Raw genomic sequence first — 11,960 nt, 5'->3', positions numbered from 1 at the left:
TTTAATGTTTATTTTTGAGACAGAGAGAGACAGAGTGCAAGTGGTAGAGAGGCAGAGAGAGACGGAGACACAGAATCGGAAGCAGGCTCCAGGCTCTGAGCCGTCAGCCCAGAGCCCGAGGCGGGGCTCGAACCCACGAATTGTGAGATCATGATCTGAGCCGAAGTTCAACGCTTAACCAACTGAGCCACCCAGGTGCCCCTGTGAGTTTATATTCTTAAACTGATGTCACATGCCCCCCACTCCTTTTTCAGGGAATTTAAATAAAAATCTTACAACTGGTGTTTCTGAAAGCTAGGTCTGCGTATAGCCAAAGCACCAAGAACCTTGTTAAAAAATGCAGCTTCCTAGACCTTCTGAATCAGAACTCTGTGTGGCCCGGACTCCTAAATTAAAAAAGAAATAAAGGCCTTGCTAAACACAAACATTAGGAGTCACTGCAGTAGACGACCACCTACTCCCAGTTTTCTCTGGACTTCCCTGGTTCTGACGCTGAAAGCCCCATGTCCTGTGTTCTGATACCTCCCCCTTGGCCCACGCCAACGTGGGTCGTCAGTCACCCTAAAAACAGAACTTATTACCAAGATCTAGCTATGTAACAAAGACAATAGAGAGTTTGCAAAGCATTTAAATTAAGCTTTTGGAAAACAAGAAAAGAGATTTAAGTAACAATTTCACGAAGAGGATACTTCGTAAAGAACACCGATTCACTCCTGGTGTTAGGCTGCCCTCTGGTGGAATGTGCTTTCAACTACAACAAAAGGAGAGCGGATCATTCAAGTGAATTGGATTTTTTTTAAGGTTTTGTTGTTTTATTTATTCATTTTGAGAGAGAGAGAGAGAGAGAGAGAGAGAGAGAGAGAGAGAGAGAGAGCACGAGTGGAAGAGAATCCCAAGCAGCCTCTGCACTGTTAGCTTGAGCTCAAGCCTCATGCGGGGGCTCCATCCCACGAACCATGAGATCACGGCCCAAGCCAAAGCAAGAGCCAGAAGCTCACCCAACTGAGCCACCCAGGGGCCCCTCTCTTTTAAAGTTTGCTTATTTCCTTTTCTATCAGAAATGGAATATGCTCCACATAAAGTTTCTCCTTTGATATTAAACACACAGAGGAAGCTCTCTGTAATGTACTTAATATCAGGCTGTGAGCCCAAGCCATGTAGTCCCCTAGTGGGGAAAAAGGTTACTCACTGTGCCCTTGGTATGCAAGTTCTCTTAGTTGCTGGTAGGGAGATTCCGCTTTGTGTGAAATCTTGAACGAAACAGCTCATGTAAAATCGAGTCTCTCAGTGCTGGTCTGTGCATCCGCCTCAGCCCTCACACACTGGTGTCCCTGATTTCCATGTGTTTTCCTCCTTTGCTTCCTTCCGAGCCCTGATGGAGTGTGATCAGAGAATCCTTCCTGAATCCATTTCATAAGTAGCAACTCTTTGCGTGATACTTTGTATGATCCTTAGCCCGAATTAGTCCTCTCTAGATCAGTCAGCCACACCCAACATCTCTCCTCTCTCTCTCTGTCTCTCTCTCACCACCAATTCCACTAGAAACAGGCGGGGACTTTGCCCATATTGTTTACTGTCATATCGGCAGCATCTCGGAGAGGACGCCCAGTAGGTCCCGGTAGGTGCACAGTATGTATTTATTGAACGAATGAATGAATGAATGGTCAGTTTTTAATAAGCATAACGCCAGCTCTCTGAGAAACAGCCCTCAGCCAGACACGGTGCATGTTTCCCTGCAAAGAAAAGTTTCAGTTAAAGGAAGTCGCACTGCAGTCGTCGTACCACTTACCTAATTCCACAAACTGGAAATAGAGTGGTAAGGACGGGGGGTGTCCCTCACAGGCCCAGGCAGGCCCGGCACAGGCTGGCTGTGAAGATGGTGTAGGGCCCCGAGCGCCAGGCTGGGCTGCAGTCCTTTGGAGTCGCCTCAAGCTGGGTATAAATTAAGTTGGGCAACAGACCAGGAGATCAGGACTAGGAAAGCCTCACTAAGCTTCAGGGTGACCGGAAGCAATCAGGGAAACAATAGGCAAACGGGATGGCAAGTGCGTGGCAGGACGATTAGAAAGCGCCCAGTTCCAAGGCCAAGCTCCACGATGGTTGGCACCAAGAAAGAGAAGCATATCCGTGCGGTGGCGGTTACCTCGGGACCTCCTCGCCTCGTAAACGTGGGCGAGTCAAGTCTTGCTTTATTTTTCTCGCCTTGTCATCAGGATAAAACAGGAGATCATCCGGGTAAAGTCACACGGCGAGTACGTGGTCAGCGTGGGCTGTCTGGCAGGTGCACGCAGACAGGTCCCTGGTGTACCCCTTGTGTGCACCTCTGTATAAAATCTCCACGTCGAACATTCCCGATGTTCACTGGGTCATTCCCATTCTACTCAGATGTTTGCGGGTCCTGCTAACTTTTATCCGATAGCTTACAACTGGCCAGAAGATCAAACACTAGCGTGGCAAAGAAGGCTTGCTCTACAACTTTGGAGGACCTCAAGATTCGTAGAGTCTCCTTTTATTTATTAGTTGAATATACTAGCAGACATGCTTTCAAATATAGGGACTTTATAATGTTACTGTCTCTTCCTGAGCTTGTGTGAAGAGTAGGAAATCCATGTGTGTTTTCTCTTTTTATTCTTATTCTCTTTATTCAAAATCAAAAGACCAAAATAAAATTAACGAGATGTCCTTCTTACCTCGTAGTTCAAAGGAATCTTTATGACCGTTCAGAAAGGCAAATTGCTAAGGGAAAGTTCCCTTCATAGAAATATCCTATGGTCCTCATCCCCAATTACGTTGATTACTTGCTACCAGACTCACAGAGAAAACTGCTTTTCATTTCAGCAACATTTTATCATTTCTTTATGCTGTGCTAATCACAGTAACGTAAAATTTATCTACAGCTAAGAGTTTAGCCAAGAATCGGAAAATAACTCTATAAATGCTTCTGGGTTATCTAAAATTATGAGCACTAAAGCTAGCGCAATTATATTCTGAATCAGAAGACTACAGACTAACATTCAGAGCATACTAATCCTGCATTATTAGCGATTCTAGCAATTGTGTGAATTACCAAACTCTAGCTCGTTTGAAGCAGTCAGAAATGGGGAAGACTGAAAGTGCTAGTAAACTAGACGTCACAAGGTAAGAAAAATCCCAAGAACCAAACCTTCCATGTTATTACAGAGAACAAGAAACAATAACTACGGCTGGCCCTAAAAACTATGTTAAATCAAACAAGGCCTTTTGGAAATATTTTCTAAGTCAAAACTTATTTCAATGGACCAGGCGTCAATTACCCTGAATATTCGCTTAAGTACCAAATCTCATTTTCTAATAAAGATGCATAAATAGGGCAGGATTTATTTGTTTCACACTCTTCTTTAATTATTTACATACAGATTTGTACTTGTTATGTTGTTTTTTTTTTTCAACGTTTTTTATTTATTTTTGGGACAGAGAGAGACAGAGCATGAACAGGGGAGGGGCAGAGAAAGAGGGAAACACAGCATCGGAAACAGGCTCCAGACTCCGAGCCATCAGCCCAGAGCCTGACGCGGGGCTCGAACTCCCGGACCGCGAGATCGTGACCTGGCTGAAGTCAGACGCTTAACCGACTGCGCCACCCAGGCGCCCCTGTACTTGTTATGTTTGACGCATACATTTAACCTCAATGAATTGGAAAGTCTCTTAAGAGTGATAATGAAGGTCTTCCCGGTTTGTTTTTTTTTTTTTTTTGTACTATTTCTATGTCTCTGGACACAGCTTTGTTCATAAAACAAGAATTTTGTTGTTATTGTTGGTTTTCTTTATTTAAAAAAATTTTTTTAATGTTTTATTTGTTTTTGAGAAGGAGGGGAGGGGCAGAGAGAGGGACACACAGAATCCAAAGCAGGCTCCAGGCTCTGAGCTGTCAGCACAGAACCCAACACGGGGCTTGAACTCATGAACTGTGAGATCATGACCTGAGCCAAAGTCAGTCGCTTAACCGACTGAGCCACCAAGGTGTCCTGATGTTTTTCTTTATAAGACAAATTACATCATGATTTCAGGGCAGTTAAAGTCTTCTCTCATTTATCCATGGACATTGTCAATATTAAAAGTTTCTAATAGCCCAAAATACAATTATGCATATCATAATATCAGCATATATATATGCAATAATATATGTAATATATATTATATATGTTATATATATGCAATATATATTATATCTGTTATATGTGATATATATTATGTATGTAATGTATGTTATATACGTGATATATATGTAATATATGTGATATATATGTGTAATATACATATTGCCCTACAAAATATGTTTATGTCACATAGACTACTAATGTTGCTGTTATTATATTCTAGCTAAATTACACAACTATGCATATAAAAAACTACAGGAGCTTGTAAATAAGGACATGCAAACAGAACTTACAGTAGTCCATCCTACACGTCTTTAATGTTCAACAGAAAATAAGAACTATTTTTTCTCATTAATACTCTTTGATAAAACAGGACGTAGCTATAAAATTTTGGGCTTTTGACTGAAAATACATCTGAGAAGAACATAACAAGTGATAGTACTTGAAAACAATGATAACAAGTAGTGTTTTACAATTTTTTTCAACCTTATACTTTGATATAATTTCAGACTTAAAGGAAAGTTGTGAGAATATTAAAAATAATTTAGAGCACCTGGGTGGCTCAGTTGGTTAACTGTCCAACTTCGGCTCAGGTCATGATCTCACGGTCTGTGAGTTCGAGCCCCTCGTCAGGCTCTGTGCTGACAGCTCAGAGCTTGGAGCCTGCTTTGGATTCTGAGTCTTCCTCTCTCTCTGCCCTTCCCTGGCCCACACTCTGTCTGTCTGTCTCTCTCTCAAAAATAAATCAACATTTTTTAAAAGAGAATTTACATGTACTTTTTATCCAGATTCCCCAAGTGTTAACATTTGTCCCCTTTGCTTTGCTTTATCACTCTCTCTTTTGCTTTCTAATGTATTATACACAAAGTATAATTTTCTCTCTCTGTAGATATTTGTTCTTTTTTGAAAGTAATTGGCAGACATGATGCCCCTTTATTCTCAAATATCTCAGTGAATGTTTCCTAAACACAAAGACATTTTCCAGCTAAAATAACAATTAACCAAAATGAAAACATTAATGCCGATATTATGATCTGATCTACAGACCTGTCTCAAATTTTGCCAATTGTCCCAAAAATATTCTTTGTAGCTAAGGAAAATTCTGGATCACACATTGACCTCAGTTATTATGTCCTTCTGGTCTGCTTTCATCTGGAACATTCCTCAGTTTTTCTTTGTTTTCATAACCTTGATAATTTTGAAAAATATAGGCCAGCTTTTATGGGACACAGCTTCATGATTCGATTCAGTTTATGTATTTTTGGCAGGAATAATGCAGAACTATGTTGTGTTCCCTGTGCCTTGAATTAGGGGGTACATGATGTCACCCTTTCCTATTCTTGTTGATATTTACTTTGATTTGTTCCTTAAGGTGGTGTCTTCCCACTTTCCCTACGTAAAGCTGTATTTTTCCAGTGTAATAAATAAGCATATTATAGAGGATAATTTGAGAGTAAGCAATATGAATTTCCTGTTACTCATCAGATTTGCATTCCCTAGGTTTAGAATGTACGGATGATTCTTCTGGAATCAATGATTAATATGATGGTTGCCGGACTGTGATTAACTAATTTTGCAATAGTGCTGGTTTAATCAGACATAAGATATATTCTATAATTGTTTTTATCTTTTCATAGTTTAATTCTTTTCTTAATGGATTTTTATGTTCTCACTTTTTCCCACTGCTAGTTTTATGTAAGAGAGCTATAAAAGTTGCCTAGGTCGTTTGGTAAAAAGCTGATTGTATAATTCAGTTCCTTTTTATAATAAGTGATTGTATCAACCATGTTATCTTAATAATTTTAAAAGTAACGATGCTATCTTAGGAGTGTAACATTTTATATATCAGGGAACATCCTTAAGAAAGATGGTGTTTACCAGCCCGCCTGGGTGGTTCAGCGGGTTAAGCGTCTGACTTCAGCTCGGGTCACAATCCACCTAGTGGTTTGTGAGTTCGAGCCCTGCTTTGGGCTCACTGCTGTCAGTGCAGAGCCTGGAGCCTGCTTTAGATTTTGTGTCTCCCTCTCTCTCTGCCCCTCCCCTGCTTGTGCTCTGTCTCTCTCTCTCTCTCTGTCTCAAAAATAAATTTAAAAACATTTTTTTTAAGTCAAAAAAAAAAAAAAGAAAGAAAGATGGTGCTTTCCATTCGCTGACTTGGGACTTGTCAATGTTTCTGACAGTATTCTGATTATTGGCAGCAAACAGCAGGAGCCGTAGAAAGATTGCTTACACAAATGGCATTCATTTTAATTTATTTCTTTTTCTTAACTCTATGACATCATGTGGTTAAGATTTACATGACACAGCAAAGAGTTTTCCATAATTTTTGTATTCTGATTCTTAAAGAAAGATGCCCCGTGAGGAACAACACTAGTGGGGAGAAAAGGTTTTAGAAATTATGTATTGTTGGGTAGTCCTTGCAAAGGCATTTAAAAAATTTTTTTAAATGTTTGTTTATTTTTGAGAGAGAGAGACAGAGACAGAGCATGAGTGGGGGAAGGGCAGAGAGAGAGGGAGACACAGAATCTGAAGCAGGCTTCAGTACCTGAGCGGTCAGCACAGAGCCCGACGTGGGGCTCGAACTCACAGACCACGAGATCATGACCTGAGATCGTGACCTGAGCCGAGGTCGAACGCTCAACCTACTGAGCCACCCAGGCGCCCCTGCAAAGGCAGTTTTTTTTTTTTTTAATTTTTTTTTAACATTTATATTTGAGACACAGAGAGAGACAGAGCGTGCACGGGGGAGGGGGAGAGAGAGGGAGAGACAGAATTGGAAGCAGGCTCCAGGCTCTGAGCCATCAGCCAAGGGCCGGACGGGGGGCTCGAACTCACGGACCGTGAGATCGTGACCTGAACTGAAGTCTGACGCTTAACCGACTGAACCACCCAGGCGCCCCAAGGCAGTTTTAAATTTACCAACCCAAATAAACTAGACATGGCTCCTCCTCTACAGATCCTTTCTGTATACACGTAGTATGGAGATCTGAAGGGTTGGTCTAATGCTTATCAGCCCACAAAAATTACCTCTAAGCTTATACGCACTCTATCTCTGGATATTAAAATGTCATATTTGAAAATTTTATCTTCTTTAAATGATGTAAATCGGTCATAGTACGGGGAACATTTGAAAATTATTTTGTGATAAGATGGGAAATAAAATTGGGAAAAATTCTAGCATGGAACTATGGATTGGCATTTATTGGTGGTTTGCCAACAATCAGGTATTGACTTCCATCTTATTATCAACCCACCACCAAATAATGCCCATGTAAATGCTTGATTAGTACTCTTGGACCTACACTTCCAGGTGTATAACTAGTTACCATAAATATTTGCTCACTGGGATAATGGTTTAGGTGAAGCGTACCTTGAATAGAGTCGTTCGTGGTTTTTGATATTCAAATGTAGCTTACTTGTTTTTGTTGTCATTTCTTCTTACTTTGCTTTGGCAAAAATTGAGGAAATAGGTTTATTGAAGGGATGTTAACATTTATTTTCATTCATATCAGACTGGATGACATCACAATTTAACGACAGCATTTGTAACGAAAAGGACAAAGGTGTCACAGTTTTGTGAAGGTAGAAATCACATACACTTGATCTCTCTCCTCTCTTATAACTTTATAACAGCCTTTACCATTATCCCTGCTTCCTCCCATCCCTCACCTCCACACATCCATTCCATTCCTATTCCTTTTCTTAATCCCAAACCATCCTTGACCTGCTTTGCTTCTAGCTTTACTAGACCTAGTTTTATGTTCAGAAAAATATTCTGAAAATATTCAGTAAAAATATCCACCATATGTAGTTTTCACAGATTAACCATGTCAATGGAACAGAAAATGGAGGTTTTCTTCTAACCATCAAGAACTTTCAAAATTGACTTCCCCTCAACGCTCAAATATATCTCAGTACAAGGATTCAAAATGTTCTATTTTTAAAATCATGTCATACAAACTTGAAATAATCCTAATCTTAACATATACTATCGGCAGTGAAATAAGCATGTTTTTGTATGTATATACATGTATTGTATGTATCGTATATTATGTATGACATACGATACACATATATAAGTCATTTAATAAATTAACTGCTATCCTTCAGTCAGTGAAATTTTTAACATGACTGCAGCCAACAGATAAATAAGACATCTCTAATTCTGATTAAATGATTCATTACTCTAACTTTCGAGCTATTTTCATATAATTTAAGGATCAATGAAACAACAGAAAATCAATGATAATGAGAGGGCTCTCTGGCTCCGCGACTGCCTTTGATCTTATTTTTTGCTGCAAACAAAAGGAACCAGCTTCTGCTTTTAGCACTTTGCTGCAGTCAGTAAAAATAATAAAATCAGTATTACAGCGTCTGTCACACTACAGTCAAGTTTTTTTCCTCAAATGATTTGTCTTTCCTGTTAGCTCCTGAGTTTCTTCTTTTGTCAGAATTGAAATGGTTCATGCACCTTTTTGTCCACTCCAATTCACACTTACCAACAGTGTGAACGTGCCTGTCCCAACAGTAGGAAACAGTAGGGAATATTCCTAAGGGTGGCAGGAATCATAAGGAAAAGAGCCTCGAATTAGAAGCCAGAGGTCAGAGCGCTTCTCTTTGGGAGGTGGATGGATGTCCCAGACCTTGGACCTTCTCCTTCAGGCAGGTCACAAACTCTGTGCTTTTGTCTCAGTGGAATTTTCCTGCAGCGGGTGAAAAAGAGACATCAGTGATATTATTTCCTTTTTTTTTTTTTTTTTTTTTTTTTTTTAATGTGTAAGCAATGAAAACGTAGTGGCCTAACACTACAATGATTATTTCTCATGACTGATTGGCTGGGTGGTTCTTCCTCCGTGTGGTGCTGGCTGGAGTCATCAGTAAGACAGCACTTGATAAGTATATTGAGTGGGGAAGACCAAGATGGTTCCCTTTACACGTCTGGGGCTTTGGTGCTGGTCACAGGCTGAGACACCTCATTCTCTCTCTCCTCCGCATGGTTGAATTCCACATGGTCCCTCTCTCTATCAGGGCATCCTGGACTTTTAACCTGGAGGTTCAAAGATCCAAGAGAGCAAATGTCCGAGTTTCCAGGCCTATAAAGTCCCTGAAATGGCAGAGTGCTACCTCTGTTGCATTTGCTAGGCAAGACAAGTCGCATTCTACTGGGCAAGGCCAGCCTGACTCAAGATGAGCGTGTGTGTGTGTGTGTGTGTGTGTGTGTGTGTGTGCACAGAACGGATTCCACTTCCTCATAACGAATGCCATGGACACACAGGGAGGGGAGAAATTGTTGGCTCCTAAGTTCTGAAACTATCTGTAAGAAAGGTACATTTTTTTGTATGCTTCCCAGATTAATTTCCCACATTTTTCCATAATCATGGCCTTATACCCTCAGGAAATTGTTCTTCCTACCCTCAGTCCATATACTTTCAGGGAAGGCCCATCCCTAGTTCAGTATAAAGTATGGGACCTTGGTTTGAGTTGTTCAGAGCATCATATTGCTTTTACTGTTGAGTTCAGGAGAGAAAAATATCATCTAATCAAAGTCAGGTGGGTGCAGCAATGTATTTTTCTGGTCCTTCTGGGAAAGAGATCTTCATTCTCTTCCTTAGTGGGCTTGAAGCTAAAACGGTAGGGTTAACCAGAGACGCTGAATAGAAAATCAGCTAGACAAGAGATCAAGCAGAAGACAGTAGAGCCAAAACCCAGAGAGAGGAAAACCAGACCCCGGCAGCATAATTCGAATCTGCTGGAAGCCAGCACCCACCTTGGTTTTCTCCGGGTTGTAATACAATTTAATTCTCTTTATGCATAAGGCAGGATGAGTCAGATATCTGTTCGCTTGACCAGAAGTGTTCCAACCAATCACAGTAGAAAGCTAAAATTGTCTATAATTCCATTCCCTTCTTGGCTTTTGTGGCTCAACGTTTTAAATGCCTTGAAAGAAGACAGTGAGGAGACATAATTCCTCTGTGAGCCATATGAAAAGAGAATGAAGGGTTTTCCCAATATTAAAAAAGAGATTTTTGTCGGGTCGATATTGCAAGTGGATGGAGGAGAGATCAGTTGTTATCTGATGCTCTGCGCCAGTACTCCAAGGAGGTGGCCAAGCCTCAGAAGGGAAAGAAACCATAGCCAAGGATAGCATGGAATCTACAAAGCTGGCTGGCTTGAAGGACCCGTGGAGAACGGGATAATGAGAAACCTGAACGCGCCGTTTGAAAATAACACATTAAGACTCCAAGGACGTTGCAACATCCTTATGGGGAGAGCCCGTGGGACCCTTGATTCCAAGTGCCCTGCCATCGCAGGGGAATTGAGACCGAAGGTGATAATAAATTAACTTTTACAAAATAAAACACCGATTTTTTTTGTACCTCCATATCTGTAGACCGAGACTTACACTTCTTAAGCACTAATAAAATACATGAACTAAGGCAAATTATTTAAGATATCTGGATCACAGCGTTCTCCTATACAAAAGCTGAAGGTTGAGGGATCATGACTTTGAAAATATCTTGTATGTCGTGTCTCCCTCTCTCTCTGCCCCTCCCCCACTCATGCTCTGTCTCTCTCTGTCTCTCAAAAATAATGAATAAACATTAAAAAGATTAAAATAAAGGAAATATCTTGTATGTCTATGATAAGTGGAGAGAGAGAGAGAGAGAGAGAGAGAGAGAGAGAGAGAATGCGTGTGTGCAGGTGTAAAATTTCAGGCCCTGTGGAGCACCTACTATGCGTCAAGCTCTGTGCCAGACGTTGGGAGCACAGTGATGAGAAGAATAAGCCTGGGTCCTGCGTGGCCAGAGCCTGGAGTTCATGGGCACACAGAGTCACAAATGAAAGATGAGCTCTCTGCTGGGAGGGGTACTGAGCCTGTGGGGAGCATCTAGGAGGTGTGCCTCCCCAAGTCTTGAGGTCACACAGAGCCACCAAGCCAAGCCAGTAGCTGCTTACCGAGCGGAGTTGGGGAGGAGGTTTGGTGGGGGCAAGAACTGTGCTAGGCTGGGAGGAACAGCACATTCAAGGCCTGTGTAGAGAGAAAGCGTGGTAAGTTACAGGAACCAACGCGTTCACGAGCAGGCCAAGCTTAATCTCTGATGTGGAGCCTGGCATCCGTACAAGGTGATGCTGGAGAGCTAAGCAGAGGGCAACCATAGCTTGAAGTCGCTTGTAAGCAATTTAAAAGTCTCGAGTCCCATTTTAATGTTTAGGTAGAGGATTTTAAGCCAGGAAATTATGTAACCAGATTTGCATTTTTAGGATGACAAATTTGGCTGCAGATTAGAGGATAAAATGGCGGGGGCAGGGACCCCATGAAGGAATCAGACGTTGTGAATGGGAGTGTTTTTCCAACAGCCCACTCCTGGTCTGAAACACGGCTGTCACCCCTGGGCTGTGATTGCCACTCTGGTGTAGACGTTTCTCTTTATAGAATCAAAAACTGCTAGAGCTCCTTGGTGGTCTCAGAGCATCTTGTCGCTTTCACCATTATACTTGGATCCTCGGAGATCTGCTAAGAATGCCACTAATTGTTCTCACATAGACCTACGAGGATGAGCCTCACTCCGCTATTTGATGACCCCCCTGAATCGGCCTCCACCTACAGAAAGTAATAGTATAATTATGTTAATTGTGATCATATACTGAATTCAGGGTTTGGGGAAGGACCGCATATGTTATATTTATGCAGAAGACCTGGCACATAGTAGGCGTTAAAATAAAACCCATGATCATTATTTATAGCTGATTTGAACCTCCATGCAGTTCCTTCGCACAAGACTTGAGCGTTCTCTTGTAAATGTAACTCCTTCCCCTGAGAGC

The sequence above is a fragment of the Herpailurus yagouaroundi genome, unplaced genomic scaffold (genome assembly GCF_014898765.1).
Source record: "Herpailurus yagouaroundi ecotype Mexico unplaced genomic scaffold, PumYag 181, whole genome shotgun sequence".
NCBI lineage: Eukaryota > Metazoa > Chordata > Mammalia > Carnivora > Felidae > Herpailurus > Herpailurus yagouaroundi.
Note: the sequence above shows the minus strand (reverse complement) of the source record.